The 20,560-nt window shown below is 34.8% G+C and overlaps 1 protein-coding gene and 2 long non-coding RNA genes across 34 annotated transcripts in view; 2 read left to right on the top strand and 1 right to left on the bottom strand.

The window, feature by feature from the left end:
- LOC140617363 (uncharacterized) overlaps positions 1–5,724 on the top strand; it is a 39,561-nt gene extending 33,837 nt beyond the window's left edge. The window contains exons 3-4 of one of the 2 annotated variants that reach the window (XR_012017608.1): positions 1,019–1,077; positions 5,607–5,724. This is a non-coding gene — a long non-coding RNA (uncharacterized lncRNA). Of the gene's footprint in view, positions 1–1,018; positions 1,078–2,928; positions 3,041–5,606 lie in introns of those variants that run through there. The other variant, XR_012017607.1, reaches the window with a different exon arrangement.
- Positions 1–20,560, bottom strand: part of SOX5 (SRY-box transcription factor 5) — a 996,739-nt gene that overhangs the window by 77,003 nt on the left and 899,176 nt on the right. The window lies entirely within an intron of this gene.
- Positions 14,909–16,331, top strand: LOC140616847 (uncharacterized). The gene is made up of 3 exons (XR_012017179.1): positions 14,909–15,012; positions 15,853–16,023; positions 16,126–16,331. It is a non-coding gene; the product is annotated as an uncharacterized lncRNA (long non-coding RNA).

Below are 20,560 nucleotides of genomic sequence, written 5' to 3'. Positions count from 1 at the left end.
GCACAGGAAACAGGGAAGAACTACATTCTGGCAATTACTCAGTAGCCAGTAGCATATGACAGTGTTTAGTGTGATCAAGCACCTTACCTTCTCCTGCAGGCATAGATTAGGAGATGGGGATGCTCACATCTCACTGGGAAAATAGTGAGAAATAAGTCATACTCACCATTATCTTTCTACCTCTATCCTCCCTTTCTCTGGCTCCCCACATCTCTCCTCCCCAAATCACAAATTTTGTCATACTAAATATTTACACAAAGTATTTTAAGAAAAATAAATTAAAATTGTGACAGAAAATGTTGGCTTTCCTAAATGCTTTATCATAAAACATACTGATTAAGTAAATTTGTAAACATTTATACTGCCATTATCTGAAAGAGGAGTGCTAACAGACTGCACGTTCAGTTAATAAAATTTTTGCTAAATTAATTGCTTAAAATTATTTCTATAAGTAGAATAATTTTCTCCAAATGAAATATCATATAAACATCAATACATAAAAGAGGGAAAAAAGAAGTATATTATATAAATGAATTTTACATGTTTTTAATATTTAATCCAATGGGACCAATGTGGTTGTTTAATTTATCCTAAGAATTTAAATAGGCATAGGGATGAAAGTTAAAGTTCTTTATCAGCCTTGGGAGTCAAGGCTTGGGGGTTAGAAGTAAGTAGTAGTGACTTATAAGCTCTCATACATGCAAACATGTATAAATATAAATTTTCAAAGAGAACATTATAGAGCTAAAAACCTTCTGATTAATAGTCTCTTGGAGTTCAAATATACATACAGAAATAGCAGAAGATTTTTAGCTGAAGTCCAGGGATTGATAACTGGCAGTAAAAGTTAACATAGATGCAGTGTGTTCACTACTTGGATCGGAGATTTTCAAATGTGTGTCTGGTCATTTATCATGATTTTAAAAATAGGTAAATTGTACTTCTAAAGTTTCAATCAAACCTGAAAGATGTACGTTAGATGTGATGTGTAAAAAAGCATTTGTTTGTTTTTTTTAAGGGAAGAAACAAAGAGTAACATTTGTGAGGAAAAAATTCAGAAAGCAATTTCAAGGCTCCGTAAGTGTTATCTTTATAGCTTAATTTCAGCTTCTTAATGTAACTTAAATGTGGAGTTTAAAGAGAAACTAATGTACTGGAGAAAATATTTCAAAACATATCAGCATGTTTCAATGTGAATAAATTTGCATTGCACATTATTTTTCATAATGTTTCTTCACAGAAAATTATCAAAGCAACTTAAGTTTAAACATGGACTTCTTTCCCTAACATTGTCAGCTCTTCTTTTTGAAATTATTCAAGTATATAGCAAAAATGGAAAAAAAAAAAAAAGGCCTTAAATTTGCTGGATCCCAGGGCAAAAGTGCAAATAGAAACTCACATGGAAAAAAACTTAACAATTTACAAATCAAGATAATGAAGTGTTTATTACAACATTTCATTCTCCCATCTTGACAAACATACCTTCAAAACACCTGTATGCAAAGGCAAACCACAATAAGATACCACTTTACACCTAGTAGGATGGCTGTTATAAAAACATTAGAAAATAACAAATGTTCACAAGAATGTGGAGGAATCAGGACCCTTGTTGATTGCTGGTGAGAATGTACAGTTGTGTAGTTGCTATAGAAAACAATACGGTAGTTACTTGCAAAATTATGCAGTATTGCCATATGATCCAGCAAACCCACTTCTGGATACATACCCAAAATAATTGAAATCAGAGACCGTTAAGAGGTATTTATATACCCATGTTCAGAGCAGCATTAGTTATGATAGCCAAAAAGTGAAAGAAACCCAAGTTTTCATCAACGGAGGGATGGATAAACAAAGTGTGTTATAAACATACAGTGGAATATTATTCAGCTTTAAAAACAAAGGAAATTCTGATACATACTGTGACATGGATGAACCTTGAAGACATTATGTTATGCTAGATGAAATAAACTGTTATAAAGGGCCAAATATTGCATGATTTCATTTATATGAGGTGAGGTATCTAGAGTATTCAATTTCATGAGACAGAAAGAATGGTGGTTGCCAGAGACTGGAGGGAGGTGGGGTACTTAATTCTTTAATGGGTACAGAATGTCATTTTGGGAAAATGAAAGTTCAGGAGATGTATGGTAGTGATGGGTACATGACAATGTAAATGTGCTTAATGCCAGGGACTATACATTTAAAGATGGTTAAAACGGTAAATTTTATGTTATGCATATTCTCTCCCCGACCGACACATAAAGGATCAGGAGGGCAGGTTTGATTTTAGATTTCATGATCTCCTTGATGGTCCATGTTTGTACTCCTTCTTTTCCTGTCCTTTCCTTCTCCATTCAAAAGAAGATGCTTAGCTTTTGTCCTAGATGGCCTAAATTTCTTGTCTGTGACTAACCTGCAAGTGGCTTCTAAGGTAGGGCCCAGAATATGACATGGCTACCAGCCCTGCTAGACTGTGAGTCTTTAACAAATTCCAAAATAAAGTTAGAAAGATATTCCAGGCAGGGGAAACCTAACATGCAAAGTTACAGGTAACCTTTAAATCAACCAACAAAATACGTCTGTAAGTATTTAAGATTTTTCTGTATACCACAGAGGGCACTTCTTAAAAAAGAGACTCTCCCCTTCTCTTTTTAAAATAAAAGATGATGTTCATTTTCCTTCTCCTAGGCAGGAGAATGTGTGGTCATCCTATTTTGCAGCCACCACTACTGGAGCAGTGGTAGAAGAGGCTGAACAAAAAGAAATCTGGTTTCTTTCACTCGGCATAATGTTTTTGAGGTTCCTCCATGCTGTAGCATATGTGTTAGTAGTCTGCTCCATTGTATTGCTGAATAGTATTCCTTTGTATAGATATATCATATTTGTGTGTGCATTTATCCAGTTGATGGACATTTGGATTGTTTCCAGTTTTAGGCTATTATGAATAATCCTGCTATTGAACATTCCTGTTCAGCCTTTGTGAATGTTTTCATTTCTCTTGACTACCCAATTCCTAGGATTGGATTCGCTGAGCCATAAGGTAAGTTCATGATAACTTTTTAAAGAGACTGTCAAACTTTTCCAAAGCAGCAGAACTATTTTTGCATTCCCACGAGCAGTGTTATAAGAGTCTCAGTTTATACCATTATCAATACTTGGTATTGTCTGTCTTTTTTATTATAACTATTCTAGTAGGAGTGAAGTGGTATCTCATTATAGTTTGATTTTTATTTTTTAAAAAAGATTTATTTATTTATTCATGAGAGACACAGAGGGAGAGAGGCAGAGACACAGGCAGAGGGAGAAGCATGCTCCATGCAGGGAGCCTGATGCAGGACTTTATCCCAAACTCTGGGATCACGCCTTGAGCTGAAGGCAGACGCTAAACTGCTGAGCCACCCAGGCATCCCTCTCATTATCTGCATTTCCTTAGTGATGAATGACATTGAGCAACTTTTTATGTGCTCCTTAGCCATTTCTATGTAGTCTTTGGTAAAATGCCTACTCGGACTTTTGCTCTTTCTATAAAATGGGTTGTTGTATTATTAGTTGTAAGAGTTCTTAATATTCAAATTTGATTATAAAGAGAAAAACCTACCAGAGAAACTATGTGAGGGTCCAGTTTAATAGCAGTATATAGATATTATGAAAATGTTCATAATGATAAAAATATAATGATAATAAAAGAATAGCACAAATAAACATATTTTCCACTCATATAAATCTTAATATACTTATACAATGATAAATTTTTTATTCTTTAAGTTTTAAAAATCCTAGGCAATGGAGGTTGAAAAGGACTCGCTGCACCCCAGTAAGGAATACTAGCATGGTCAAGGGAGCTCTGAAAGTTAGTGACTTTTATTAGTCACTAAGATGACTTCTGGAAAAAATGAAGACTAGATAGGGCTAGCCCTCAAGACAAACTCTTGAGGGTGTAAGGCTTGGGGTAGGGAGTAAATGCTTAGATTTCTCTCCTAACTTCCTTGATAGTTAGGAACCCAACCCCTAGAAGTTGGGTGGCGAGTGGGGGTGTGAAGCATTTCTCCTGCTGCATCACGCTCTTTACCACAGTCCAAGGGAGAAGGTGATTGGGGGAAGGTGATGTGGGAAGGGCTTTCACTTAATCCTCAGTCTAGAGTTCCAACTGAACAGTTTTTCCCAAGGGAGAGAAGGCAGTGAACTAAAGTCACTTGGAGGAGCAAGTGCAAGTAAGTACACATAGCATGATATGGGATCTGCTGTATTTGGATACAATTCCTAAGACTTGAGGGCAAGAAAGAAATGTATCAAACTGAAAGAGTGAGGAAAACTCAGACTTACTATAGATTTGTCCAAATGGAGGATAACTAATAGCCAGTATAGCTGTGGCACAGAATTTTGAAAATGAGCAAGTTGAACTGGTTGGAATATAAGTTTCAATATCAGGTAACACAACGAAACGACTTAAGTGGACAAAGCTTCCAAAAGGCTGGAAGGCCAGCTGACCTCTAGAGGAGAGTTCTAGATGGTAGTGGGATAAGGCACAAGGGAAAAGAAATGTTATCCACTTGGGACACCTGGGTGGCTCAGTGGTTGAGCACCTGCCTTCAGCCCAGGGCGTGATCCTGGAGTCCTGGGATTGAGTCCCACATACAGCTTCCTGCATGGAGCCTGCTTCTCTGTGTATGTCTCTGCCTCTCTCTCTTTCTCTCTCTCTCTCTCTCTCTGTGTGTCTCTCATAAATAAATAAATAAATAAAAATTTTTTAAAAAAGAAATGTCATCCACTTCTGAAAGAGAATTTTCTGCCTTTGGAAAAAACAGGTGAGCCTCTTGGAGAGCAGGTCTGAGGAAACAAGGGGATGGCTGGTAGGGACCTCAGGGCAGAAACTACTACTATTATGACCCACATCTCCTTAAATGTATCACTCCTGGATGATATGTCTTGGAAAAGCTGGAATATAAAAGTAAAATATTATGTCTGGCTATTGTGTAGTTTTACCATTAAAAAGCTATTGTGAATACATGTGCAGATGCTATAGCATTATCTATGTAAAGCTGCTATCACCAAATGCTAATAATACACAGACAATCTTTATTACTTTATTCCAAATTCAGTCCCACTCAGTGTGATACTTGGACGGAATGCAGAGCTATCAATGAGGGGTGGAGTGTTGATAGGGTGTGAAGATGGCATCTTGATAAAAATTAAAGAATACATTTGAACTTACTTAAATTGTGAGACCTTTTTCACAGGTATGATGCTCTCAAGCTGTTTCTGTCACGCCGCAGATACTGAAGCATATAAATAAGAAATGCTTCAAATGTACTGGATTTTAAAAGGATTTCTTCATTTTGTGATACACCAATGCATCTTGAATAGTTAGGAAAAACATTTTGACTTTTACAATTGAAGCGGTTCCTTAAAGATCCAGATATATTTGCAGGAGTCATGCAAGAAAACACCAACTGATAGTTTATCTCTCTCTCACTCCCTCCTTGTTTTTTTTCTACTCCACAAGCCATCTTCATGTACTGCACAGTAATCCATTACAATATGTTCCAACATCTGCCTCCCCATATGATGTATGACCTATTCGATTGACCCTTTTTATGCCGCTCCAGACTTTCCGCTCATGACTGTGGGAGGAAGAACGCTCTGCATCCATTCCTGAGGTCACTAACCAGTAAATACATCTCCATTTGGCAAGGTAAAGGGGACGCTGGCTGGAAAGCTCTGCAAATCTTTTATATATCAGTGACTATACTCATAGCTTTAATTAGTTTAATTTATGGGAAAAAGCACTGCTGAAATTCCTTTCAAAGTAACAATAAGAAGAGAATGCTTGTTAAGGGGAGGGGGTTTTATTTTCTGTTGTTACCAAATATTTTTACTGAACATAGGGAAGCTGAATATTATCAGAAAGATTTTTAAGGCAATCACTTATCTTTGATTAAGTTCATAATTGTGAAATCATTGTTCATTTTAACCCAATAGATTGGGGGTGATATGTAATAATAATAATCAAAGCATTAAAAGTAGTGAGCATTTTTTACTCAATAAAAACAGAAAATGAATGTTAAGTCATATTAAATCAGACTATATATTATTTTGTATATTACAAAAAAAAAAAGCAACAAAACATACTTCCAGATTGCATACTTGCTGGAAGCTTGAAAATACTTGGCGCATATGGGGAGAGGCAGTGCAAGAGCCATGATTTTTCTCAGTGACTATGAAGTGCCACTCACTTTGCTAGAAGTCTGCATGCTATTTCAGGGATCACCATAACAAGTCTGTGTGTTCAGTGGGGGTGGTTCGATAACTTGACAAAGATTAAACAACTAGTAGTTGCAGAAGTCTGGGTATCCCTGCAAGTTTTCCTTTCTACTATGTGCCATATAAACTTACCATATGGGGGTAACAATGTTACTACTAAAAATGCTTTCCAAACTTAAAATTTGTGATGAATTCTCTATATTGCGGTGGGATTCCCCTACCTGCTGGCCGGTGGAAGCAAGGATTTTCCCTGACTCTGAGCCAATGACAGTTTACAAGCCCAGGGGTTAGAAGCTTCAAGAGTAAAAGACTTCTTGAGTCACTCGTGACAGAACTCTACTTTCCCTGAAGAAAGTACATCCCTTTAATATGTATATTTTTAATTTAGATGTTTTATTTTACTGCTGGTAGTAACAGACAACACGTGATGGATTAAAATAAAAAGAAAAACTTCCTCCTATGGATTTCTCCCTTATTTTTCCTTCATTTTTCTTCTATAAACTTTCTTGATTAAGAAAACTCTAGGTATTATATTAGTGTTGGTTATTTGGGCACATAAAAGGAATCAGTCTAAATTTTGAGAGAAATCTGGATGCAGAATGCTAATAGCAGCAAAGATAATCATAATAGCTAAAATTTATAGGATTCTTACTGTGTGACAGGCCCATGCTGTCTCTCTCTGAATCTTAAGAAACAGATACTATTATTTTGCGGAGGAAGCCATTGAAGCATAGAGAAAGTAAGTCATTTGTCCAAAGGCACATAGGTAAGAGGCAAAGAATAGGTTAAAATCTACATCTTTTTACAGAGCTCAAAACTTTTTTTTTTTTTTTTTTTTTTTAAGAGCTCAAAACTCTTAACCAATGCCTTATGAACATCTTTTTTGGTCATTTAAATACAGTAGTAGGCTCTGGGACTTTGGTGCAAAAGAGTGGGACAAGCCCAGGGAGGGCAACTCTAACTTCTGATAGAGCTTGGGCTCTTATAAGAACTATATGACTGCCATTGTGGTGCAGAAAGGACATGAGAAGTACGCAAGAGGACATCTTCCCTAGCATTTTCATTTCCTTCTTCTTGGCCACTGCCAGTAAAAAATGTTTCAGTTTGGTTTACTTCTCAATTCATGGTGTTTGAAGAGCACATGAGGGAGAGCTATGATATGGTCAGACAGATTGGGAAAAGTTTCTCTACAAATATGATTGCTTGGAGATCAGAGAGAATGAGATGTTTCAAATATGTACATGGAGTAGAAAAAGCTAGCAGAAAGACCTAGTGGTAGGAGAGAACATGACAAGCGTGGGGTATTAGAAGGCCAGTGAGTCTCTAGTGTGGTGGCAGAGATGTTCAAAAAGGTAGATGAGGAGCCATAACAATTTAAGAAGAGGCATGACATAACTAGATTTTCATTTCTATAAGATTAGTCTAGATATAATATGGAGAATTGATTGGAAGCATTTGGCTTACCTACATTCAACTTTTAATGGAATAAGATTAACATAATCATTTTTACATTATTTAAGATTGATTAAAAATCAATGATACAATAAATCTGGATACATAATTTTCAACATTCTGAGTTTCACCCTTATTTCAATATTTGCTTTTTCCTGGATAATTTATACTAATATTTCAATCATGCTGAAAAATTTTATATTTTGTTTCAGTCCATAGTCACTAACCTTGTTTCTTTTGGATCATTTAAAAAAAGAATAAGAAAAAAAATATATTAAAAATGAGCCATTTGCACTACCTACACCACACATTACTCTTAAGTCAATTAAAATAACAGAAACACACTCTAATAGTACCTTGCATTTACAATCTGTCTTGAATCATGAGAGGCTTCCATTTTAATTGCATGGGACACACTTCTCATATCATCAAAGTAGTCCAGAGAAATCATTAACGATTGTAACTTCTCCTTTTCTGCCTTAAACTGATTGACTCATTCAATATTTATTTATTGGACTCCCATAACTTACCAGGTTTTGTTCTAGACACTTAGAACACATCAGTGATGTTCTAGACACTTAGGGCACATCAGTGAACAGAGATCTCTGTGTTAATGATAGGATTTTAAATGTTTTTCCTCTGAAAAAGACTTGCAAGACTTTAATCTTTCATTCTGTCTATCTAGTATTTCTCTAACATTTCCCCATATGACACTATCATTTGTGGTTATCATGATTGGGAATTTATATATCCATTATTCTTTATATCTGTAAATGAATATTGCTTTTGAAAGAAGTCAAGTCATTATTGAAAGTCCATGATTGAGTTCATGCTTACAAAATGGATATACCTTGAAAACATTATGTTAAGTGAAATAAACCAGACAGAGAAGGAGAGAAGGTGAATAGAAAGTATAATAGAGTTACCAGGAGCTGAAGGAAAGGAAAAGGCAAGTTATTATTTCATGGTTACAGAGCTTCCATTTGGGATGATCAGGAGTTCTGGAAATAAATGTGGTGATGAATATAAAACATTATGATGAGATTTAATGTTATTAAATTATACACTTAAAAATGGTTAAAATGGTAAATTTTATTATTATGCATATTTTGCCACAAAAGTGGAATGATTAAGGGGATGATAGAAAAAAACAAACACTGTTTCCCAGTCCCACATCAAGCCTTATTTTTTAAAAAATATTTTTCCAATTTGTTCCCATGTGTTGGTTCATTTTGTACATTAACTCAAGTGAACATATTTAAAGAGGGGAAAGGAGTAATGATGTTTTAAAGTAAAAGGAGGTTGGAAATATTAGTTTTTTTAAAAAATACTAAAAATTATTCTAGGCTACAGAAACAAATATAAACAAATATAAAAGAAAGAAGAATATGTTCTAAATCAACCCAATTTGGTAATGCCCCTTTCAAATTAATGGTCGCTCTGAAACGGAAGCTACAACATCATGTCAACCCTTCCCTGACTTTGGAAAAAACACAGCATTTGCCTGTTCTACTGTAAAAGGTAGTTCTTTCTTCACTTTTCCCTCCTCTCTAAAGCTAGCTTCTTTTTCATATTCAGATGACTGTTTATGAGCTCAATCCTGTTTCAACTGTCAGTCTTTACATCGAGGAAAGATAGATGGGACACACCAACCCCAACCTAAATGACCTTTGGATGTGACAAGAGTTTTAGGTCAGCCTTGCTAAATGGAGGCCTTGGTGTATCGAGACATGCCTTGGGGTGAAATTTACAGTGAATTTATTATCTCCCAATGCCCTTTGGACTGCTTCCCACCATCAAACACTATGGCAGCACTTGGAACAGGAAGAAATACATTAACTGGAATCTGATCGTTTTAAAAGGTTACAGCTGCCCAAATATAATTTAATTTCATACTTGCCCTTTGAGGGTTTGGTGTATATTTTCATTTTATGACTGCAAATGATAAAGCTCTTAAGATTCCAGGCAATAAAAAGAGAAAAAAAAAGTATTTTAAGGGTTAGAAGTCTATTCAGTTCATACTCAATGAGTGAAGTGACAAATTAGCTTTTTTAAAAAAATCTAACATTTCTCTTTTTTATTTGGACCATCTCTTATTCCTCTTCTGATCGTACACTTCTATGTTTGGTTGAAATTAGTATGTGAACACTGACCTCAGATCTCAGCTAGTGTGAAAATAAAAAGGGTGATAAAGAAAAAATGAAGATAAAGCCAAGCTGATTTAAAGTGAAAATATTTTAGTATAGGGGACACGTTTTTCAGTAGTGTTCCCTCTCATATGACTGGGAAAATTTACCCATCAGAGTATATCAACATGAAATCGATTTACCATTGATTCTGTACTTCAACAGTATATCACATTTCTGCAAACTTTAAGGAAAGGGTCACAAAATCCTCCATAAATGCCACACCACAGCCTCATTTGTTTAATTACTAAATATTACTATTCTTTTATTAACAGAAAGTAAGTGGTATGGTGTTTTTAATTCAATAAAATCAATCAGAAAAAATCAGAAACAAAAACCAGATAAAATTATCTACAGTTTATTTTAGTCATCAAAACAAAACAAAACAAGCCCCCAAACCAACTTTTGCTCTTTCCCTTTAACCTGATACTTTATCAGACTTCACAGTTCTTTAAATATCAATCCAATAGAGTTTGAGGCAACACAGTATTTTGGATTCACTATTCATAATGAGGAAAGCTACATAGTGAAACTTTTAATCCATATAAGCCAAATACAACTTAAAGTTGTGCACGTGAGCCCACGTGAACATGTATGAACACGTGTGGACACATACGCATTCTTTCGTCATTTTTCAATTTGATCAATAAATACTTCTTGAAAGATTTGAGCTAGTTCCTGTGAAGTTTATGCTTTAAACAAATATTTTAGATTAAGAGGGTACTACTGATATGAACAACAAAGAAACATAAAATAATTAGCATTTAAGTATTGTAAAACTTAAACACAGTAGATGATTATAAATATTAATGTATCTTTTCAAAAAAAGATTTTATTTATTTGAGAGAGAAAGAGCACAAGTGGGGCATGGGGACACAGGGAGAAGCAGACTCCCCGCGGAGCAGGGAGTGTGGAGCAGGGACCCCAACATGGGGCTCGATCCCAGGACCCTGAGATCATGACCTGAACCTAAGGCAGACACTTAACCAACTGAGATACCCAGGTGCCCTAATACTAATGTATCTTTATTAGCAAATTAATTTCGTGTCGGTATGTCACTCTTCTCAAAGGATTTTGCATAGTATTTAATTTGCATAATGATTCTAGTGGTCAGATATTACTATCCCCATTTATAGATTATGAAAATATAGTCTAGCAGTTAAGGAATCTGACTCAAGTAGCAAACCCAGTTGGTTACTGGGACTCAAATGCTCTAGATGGTAAAGGGTAATGGGACTTATTGTTTTATTCATTCATTTATTTATCCCTCTTTTAATCAACAAATATTAATTAAAGGCTCACCTAAGGTGAGAACAATGAAAACAAAGATTATCTAGGAATCAATTCCCAATTCTTTAAGAAAAAAGTCTTATGCTCATTTTTCTAAGGAAGATATAGAAACAGCCAGTAGGCACATAAAAAGATGCTCAATATTACTAATCATCAGGGAAATGCAAACCAAAACCATAGTGCGGTATCACCTAACACCCATTTATATGGCTATTATCAAAATTAAACAAAGCAAAACAGCAAAAACCACAAGAAAATGACAAATGATGGTGAGGATGTGGAGAAACTGGAACCCTTGTTCATTGGTGGTAGGAATGTAAGTGGTGTAGTCTCTGTGGAAAACATGGCAGTTCTTCAAAAAATTAAACCTAAGATTACCATATGATCCAGCAATTCCCCTTCTAGGTATACAATCAAAATACTTGAAAGCAGGAATAGGGACAGATATTTGTATATCCATATTCACAGAAGCATTATTTACCATAGCAAAAAGTGAAAACATCCAAATATCTATCAATGGTTGAATGGGTCAACAACAGGGTTACACAGTAGCAACAATAGAATATTATTCAGCCTTAAAAGGGAAGGAAATTCTGACACATGATGGACCTTAAAACATAATACTAAATGAATAAGCCAGACACAAAAGACCAAGCATTGTCTGATTCCACTTATGTGAGGTACCTCAAATGGATAATTCATAGAAACAGAAAGAAGAAAGCTGGTTACCAGAGACTTGGTTGCAGAGGTGGTGACAAAGTCAGGAGTTACTGTTTAACAGGTATGAACTTTCAATTTAAGATGATGAAAAAGTTGTGACGATGGGTAGTGGTGAGGGTTGTACAACAATGTGAATGTACTTTATGCCACTGAAATATATGTTAAAAAATGCTTAAAGTGGTAAAGTTTGTGTTACATGTATCTTAAAATAAAAAGTAAATCCATGGAAGGTTAATAAAAATTAGCAGAGTTTGGGTCACAATCAAAATTAAAAATAAAATTAAGAGCAAAAATTAAATACTTAAGTCTTCACACTAACAATATCAGATGAGAAGTTAACATCAAAAGAAAGCCAAAAGAACAAAGCATAAGCAAAGAAATGCTGGAATTAAGGACAGCAGACAGAACTGAATGCCATGTTAAAATAGGGGGACTGAAAGCATGACTGCTGAACTATAAGATAGTTCAAAAAAGGCCAAAAAGATCAAGGGAATTTGAGGGGTGATGAAACTGTCTTGTACTTTGACTGTGGAGGTGGTGGTGGTTGTGGTTAAAACTCATAGAATTGTGCATCCAAAACAGAGTCAATTTTACTGGAACTTAATTTTAGAAATAAAAAAAAAAAAAGATACCATGTGAAAATGAAAGAGATCTTATTCAACAACTTTGACTTACAGTTCTAAACCATTTAGGTCCTTCTTCCCAAGAAAGAGTCAGAAAAAGTGGGAGTTTGCTAACACTGTAGATTACAATGATTTTTTTTTTTAACATTACAAAATTCAGACCTGATCTTTCTTTATCTTTAGTATCTCCATATGGGTATAAAAAATGAAATACAAATGGTTTCAGTGTACAGGAGAGCAGCTAGCCAGGGGTTACCACCCACCGTTTGAGATAAGAGGAGTATAAAGTACTGATAGTAGACTATTAAATAAACAAGGTGAAAGCGATTCTTTCCATCTCAGCTGATGCTAAGAAACCAATTGTGCTGCACTTTCTTAATATAAAAATAATGAGTAGTGCTTCCCCATCTACATGTTTCCTTTCCAAGAGAACTCACACTTCTTTCCCAATCTATGAAGCATGGTTTGAAAACATACCAATTCTAATGGGAGAATGAGTGAAAATAGGACTGTTTCAACTGTTGCTGTTCTGGTCTAAATGGAAGCCTCTACTATTGGCATAGTTAGCTTCATAAATAGAGAAGATGAATTAGGCTAGGATCTCCTAAGATCATTTAGAATGTTATGAACTCTATTTAAAACAACAAAGGCCCAGATATACATACTATCTTCTGATTGTTCTCATCCTTGCCATTTGAATATTCCTAATTTCAATTTCTGACCCATTGGCTTATATCTGGATTAATCCTTTACCTGTTTATTCAATAAGCAATACTTCCAAAAAAGAATAGTTCCTCCATTTTTTTTCACTGTTGTGGGAGAATAACAAGGAAGTGAGAAGTTCACATCTTGAAAAATGAGAGAGAAGTGAAAAGACTTGAAAAGAGGAGAAGAAGGCAGCCCGGGTGGCTCAGCGATTTAGTGCCGCCTTCAGCCCAGGGCATGATCCTGGGGACCCAGGGTCGAGTCCCATGTTGGGCTCCCTGTGGGGAGCCTGCTTCTTCCTCTGCCTGTGTCTCTGCTTTTCCCTTTCTCTGTCTCTCATGAATAAATAAATAAAATCTTAAAAAAAAAAAAAAAAAGGAGAAGAGGGGAGAGGGAAGAAGTAAAGAAAGACTAATGGGGGAGGGTGGCTAAAAACAGAGAGAGGAAAAGTTAAATGAAGAGAAGAAAAAAAAAAAAAAGAAGAAGACATAAAAGTGAAAACAAAGAGAAAGATTTCTAAGATACCAGAACAGAAAGGTCAATTTTTAAAACTAGGTTTCTATTTTAAAATCTTTAGCAGTCCCCAGGGACAAAAAGGTTGGTATTGTCCAAAAACTGTGGCTGTGTAATTGAAGATGATGACATTCTGATTACTGCTAGGAAATTATTTTATGTGAAATTGTTATCTATTTATTTCTAGATAGCTCTTCTTTTCTTGTGTGTAAGTATGCTTTTAGGTTGTGTATTGGGTAATCTAGCACTGGTCTGACCTGCTCATCTTTCTTCTCATCCCATGGAGCTGTAATAGGAATAATTAAAACTTTCTTGCCTAATTGGATCTTCAGAGCTTGCTTGATTATTTTCAAGTTTCTAAATCATTTCTTTTGAATGCTTCAGATCAATAATTGCCTCATTACCATTCTCTCATGTTTTTCTTGACAGCACATGAATAAATGTGTCCATGAATCAGAGAAGTCTACTTGTAAACTGCAAAGGTTCCTTATGGGGACTTCTGGGGCTCCTGGTTCCTTTCACTTGTACTTCCTTTGCTTCATTTCCCCCTTATCCTCCGTTATACATAAGTAGGTCAGCTAGAGGAAGGATAGTAATATGCATTTTACATATAAGAAAACTTGAGTCACAAGCAGATTGAATGACTTGAGACCAGACTCCTACATCACTTCAAAGCCAGGTTGCAACTAGAACCTTTATTTGTTTAGCAATGTGAGTGGTTAGGAGGATCATGATTGATCAGCTACTTTGGCTGCCTTTATTATGTCCTGTTTATTCTTATGCCCAAACTATGCATGTTGTAAGACTCTCCCCATTGTAACAAACACTACAACTTTCCAGTGGCACATGGCTTTCCCTTCAAAGAGAAAAGCTTGTCCCTTTCCCAAATGACTGTCAATACCGTGAAAGCTCTAGTAACTCATATGGAATGAAAAGAAATAAAGAGAAATTCTATTTTTAGGAAGAATTGAAATGTAGGTTTCTTGTAATCTTACATGTAAAGATTTTTATATTAAAAATTATTTTCATAAAGACATTCTGCTGCATTAAATACTTGAATAAAGATGGATTTTCTCAATCACCATACTCTTTTGTACTATAAGACATAATCGCTCTATCTCCGAAAATTACTTGCTAACTTGAATTACAAAATGTTTTGCTAGGCTCATTTTTGACAATGGGATATACTTGAACCTAGGAGATTATGATGAGGATGACAACAGCTAATGGTGGCTGAATGCTTATGCTATGCTCAACATTTTGTAAGTAGTATCTCATTTAATCCTCACAACACCTGTCTGTCTCATCTAGGAACAATATTATCAAATTTCACATGGGAAAGAAACTAAGAATAAGAGGTATTTAGTAACTTGATCAAAGACACACACAAACAAGGTCTCATTATAGAACCAAAGCTCATAATCCATTATACTGTAAATGCCATTTGCATATTATTTATTTGTAAGATTTATTTGAATATTTAAAAATATTTAAATAAAATTTGGGGAACATGTTTTAGAAAAAGAAGAAAATAAAACGCTTAAGTAATTTTAGTCATCTAACTAATTACAGTGCCAGCATACCATTATACTACCAAATGGTTACAATGGAAAGATTGAATCTATGATGAGACACTCTATGCTTTCAAACTGTATGCGATGCTAGCTTATATCTAAGGTGACACCAAAACATCTAAACTTAAAATTGTTGTGGAAGAAAACCAGATATAAGATGAATCAAATGAAGGAGGAAAAAAATGAACACATAATGACCTTAGCTTTTTTTTTTTTAATTGTTTAGTGAAATGCCTTGGCATAACTTCTGTATGTTAACCAAATGTTTTAGCTGTACTATTTCTAATAACCTTGTATTCCTTTAAAACTAAAGAACTTAATTTAGAGGGAAACTAGTCATATGAAAAATATTTAAGGCACATATTTGAAGTAGCTAGAGTTGCAAGGCACAGTATACATTTCCAAAGGAAGATGGCTATCTTAAAGCAACTACTAGAGAAGGATCGACAATATTTACTATAGTTCTGCCTCATACCTAAAAGGAAACAATTGCAATTTTCACTATCACTATTACTTTTTTCATTCTAGGCTGAAGAAGTTCCAATAATTGAAAAAGCAAGAGAATACTGTTGTAATTTTCATGTTGGAGGCATTAATTATGCTGGCGCAATGCTCATTGTAGCAAATCATTTGGGAGCATACTTTGAATCTGTTCATCCATTTCCTCCTGTCTACTTCCTATAGTCAAGAAGTGGCTGGGTAAGAAAAAGGAGTATGACATTAAGGAAAAGGTCAGGATTAAGAAATATGAAATAATTAAGGGTTTATTTCCCTAACCCCCCTTTCTTCTCATGCCTTCAGTTTGGCAGGACAATATTGAGAAACTTCCATAGGAAACAGCAAATTGGAAATCGACAAGACTGACTTAAGTTTTTTATCTGAAGGAACCAAATAGGACTCTATTTTCAAGTCTCCTGAAGACACTTGCCAACCAAACACAGCTCAAAATTGTAATGTAGTTTTTCTCCTTGGTGTCTCTCTCAGAACAGTTCTTTCATGACTACAAAATCTTGTCTGCATGATTATATAATCATCTTTGAATACTATCTTTCTTCTAAGAAGCAAATAAAATATCAACAAGACTTGTGATGTAAACAATCTCACTTTGAACCTTCTATGAACAAATAGATATGAAACAGCATGCTTCTCTGTTGTTTTGTTTTCTGAATTCCTTGATCTTTCAATAGCTTTTCACAAAAGAATTAATTCACAGAGCACAATCACTGAACTCAGCAAAATGAAAGCAATTCAGAAGGTTGCCATTGTTACTAATATGCAAATACTGCCCATTGTTTTATTCATCCTTAATCTAATAGTTTAAAAGCAAAAATAACAATTTTTCCTCCCCTTTTCTATACAAAACAACTTAAAAATAATATATATGAATATATGAGTTTATTTTTAGGAATACCATGGTAAAATAGGAAGAAGCTAGATTTAGCTTTCAGTTGATAGGATTCCAGGTGGTACCCTTCTATAATATCAGATTTAGCCAGGTCATCACTTAGAGTCCAAATTGCCTCATCAATAAAATTAAAGAGTTGGACTATAAGAATGGCTTTAAAATTTTGTTCTAGCAGCAGAATCTTTCATTCAAACAGTCTTAGCTAGTATAACTTGATTATAAAACAAATAAAAATGAATGGTACTGTTTGGGGTGCTTGGAGCCACTTGGACTCCTGGGTATAGTCTAAAATAACTCTTTTCAATGAATGGTCTCTGAGATCCTTTCCATTTCAAATATACTCAATAGGACAGGAGGTTTTGTGACTTTCTTCAAGTTCTATTCTACTTTCACACTCCATTCATTCTTTTACATTTCAAGCTCCTCTATAATCCATTAAGGATTCCTAACTGACTCATCTTTGCATTCCTTATGCTTAGCTTAAAAGCTTACAAAGAATAAATATTTGCTGAGTAAATAAAATTTCCAGGATACTCTGGGGTTTATAAAAATAATTTGCTTCCACATTCAAGTTTGAAACCATAGGGATTATTTCCTTAAAGGAAGTTATGAAAAGTTTATAAACTTTCTCAGATTTATATGAGAAATAGTTTAATATCTATTGACAACAGAGGAGTAAGACAAGAGTATATATTCTGCTAATATATCTAGGAAAAGAGTAGGCTTTGAAGGGGGATACCAGAAAATCTTTTCTATATTATTTATTTAAAATGCATATTACATTAAAGGTATCTATGTAAATAACTTATTTTAAATTTTATACGGTATTTATTTAGAATAGTTCTAGGTGGCTCACAGAGACTATTTATTTGCATTATACCCATGGAAAAACAGGACTCAACAGGAGGCATTATTTTTATTTTATAGACATAAATATTGAGATAAAGAGTGAGCAATAGCAAAATACAGAACATTATACTTCAAGTAACTTCTCATATTTGGGAGGATAAGTAAAATCATTGCTTTCCACAGATTCTTGTGATGATGGATCTTAAAATTAGACCACACAGGGGAATACAATTATTTCCTCATAAACAAGATGATATGCTTCAATTTTACTGTTTGCTTTACCTGCTGCCCTGCAAAGTAAATCCATGTAAGAAAAGTCTGCCAAGTCTTAATTTGTGAGACTGCCTTTTAGAAGTAGTTTTAATTTCAGTTAATAATACCTATTAAATAACTAACAATACCACACATTTATTATTACTTAGCACATAGTGTTTGATAGTTGGTAATGAATATTTTTATTGTTCTAAGCACTTTATGTATGCTATCTCATTTAATCCTCACAATAAGATATCATTTATGCCCATTTACATGGATAAAAATTAAGGGATGGAGAAGTTAGGTAACTTGCCCAAAGTCACAGAGCTAGTGAATAGCAGAACCATGGTTTTTGAAGGCACAGATGGCTGAAGGTGCCACTTTTAACCATTACCTTATAATGCCTCTCACTAAGCAATAGTGCCTCTTAAAATATTAATCTAAAGATAATGCCTTAATATAACAAAAAATTTTGATTTACTCTTTATGTTTTCTAGTTATCCCCTGCTGAGAAACTAGATTTTTCTGTATATAATTAATTAACTACAAAGACTTCTGCCCTATGTTTACCAGTTTTATATAATGCAATTTACATGTTCCAGTTGCATGCTTTGAGACTTAGCCATGCAATTAAATGGAAAATATTCAAGGATAATATTCAACAGTTTTCTGATACCAACAAACACCAGCATTTGTTCCTCTTGAAAGGCATCTGTCTTCATTTGAGTTCTTTAGATTCAAGATTCTTTTTTTTTTTAAAGATTTGATTTATTTCTTTGAGAAAGAGAAAGAGAGAGAGAGTGCATGGGGGTGAGGGGAAGAGGGAAAGGGAGAAGCAGACTCTCCACTGAGCAAGGAGCCCAATATGGGGCTCGATCCCAGGATGCTAGGATCATGACCTGAGCTGTAGGCAGATGCTTAACTGACTGAGCCTCCCAGGTGCCACTGGGTTCAAGATTCTTATTGATCCTATTAAAGTAATAACTTTTACTTATCAAACTCCTAAAGTTGAATTTGTCTCCATAAATGGTTCCTTGAAAAAATGAATGGATACTAGTAATATAAACTAAATTGACAATTAGGTTGAAGAATAAATTTCTAATATAAATACAATCTGTGAATCTGAAAAATGTTAGTTGCTCTCTCATATATATAGCCAAGACTAGAAAATTGAGTAGTTTCTGTTTTTCTTGGTAAAATGAAAAAACTTTACACCTTTACAATTTCAACAAATTGGTATTGTTCTTAGAATCTACTGTTGGCTTCAAGACTTGCTATCCTTTTATGCCATGAAACATTTTACAGTGACTTAAATATGTTTTGATAAAGAGAACACAGAATGCTATCAAGGAATATGCATGGACTGATTTGGCACAGAAAATCTGGCATTGGCAAATAGTTACATTACTTCAAATACAATTTAAAGTTTAGCATTTATTTGATTGGCCATTACAATAAAAATGGGTTCTGTGGAAAAGCCTACATGTACTAATGTTTCTGTTAGCATGTAATGAGATACCATGAAGCTGCTGGAAACAAGGAAATACAGAAATAGCACGAAAAAGACACTGCTTGTACTGTCTCCATTGTCCAAATGTCAAAACAGCTCCCGGGAACCCTAGGGGTGGTAATAACTATGGAAGTAGTTCCTACCAGTTCTTTCTTAAAGGAGATTCTTGAACACTGCTGGGTTCTGACTCTAGCCCATATGGGCTTGGAAAAGTCAGAGAAAATGTTGGCTGCACTTTTTCAGGCCTATTTGCATATGTTCTTTAGTATGCAGAATGTCTCTGTATATAATTTAATTGTTGGTTTTTTTGCCTCTATTAATACATATGCAAATGACTCACACTTGCAGCTGTGCTGTATTAATCATATGTGTGCTTCTGTCTGTCTGCCCTGCAGGCTCAGGGTCGAAAGGAGAGGAAAAGAGGGAATTCACTCTTTTAACCTGCAAGAAAACTCACTCATGCAGACAGAAGTCCGACAGCAAACAGCACACCAGGGTTGCGACTGAAATGAGGAGCAGTTTGAGCATTTTTCACCGTGTATGAATACGGTGATGACCTAAAAGTTACACAGAACCATACAGTATGTAGGTAGGTAGAGATGAAGACCATCCTTGCAAGTAATTCTTTCAATAGGGAGGTAAAAATCCTCACATCCAGACCACTCCATATGATTATTTTTCCCTTATTGATTTTCTGGGCGTTTCTTGTGGTTAGACACATAAAGCCATGCTCAGTCACTTACAGTGGTCTGGGAAATATGAAACATTTATCTGTGTCCTGTCATAATTATTGACCTCCTTGGGAGACTGGCAGGAGGTTGATAAAAAGATGAACTTCAGTTTTTCATCCATGTCTGCCTTGATGTTACTCTCTATCAGATAGAAGCTTAAGCCATTTCCACTAGGACACCCATGTACCTTTGATAGCTATGAGAAAAGATTGATTTCTGTTGATATTTTGTATGATTCATTCTCTAACTTGATCACGTGTCATATCTCATTTCCTCAATCTCAGAGAGTGCATGTCACTGATGAAACTGGTTACTGGAACAACAGTCCCATGTGATTTCAATTATGGCAACTTGTAATTCTGAGTCTTTATTCCAAAAAATATTATTATGGATTTAAAAAGTCATCCTCCTGAATTTATTAAAAAGTTTCACTAATTCAGCAAAAATTCTTGAATGAATGCTACTTGCTCATTTTGAGTAAAATAT

Source organism: Canis lupus, chromosome 25 (assembly GCF_048164855.1).
Source record: "Canis lupus baileyi chromosome 25, mCanLup2.hap1, whole genome shotgun sequence".
Classification (NCBI taxonomy): Eukaryota; Metazoa; Chordata; class Mammalia; order Carnivora; family Canidae; genus Canis; species Canis lupus.
The sequence above is the reverse complement of the archived record's forward strand: the minus strand, read 5'-3'. Positions and strand labels throughout refer to the sequence as shown.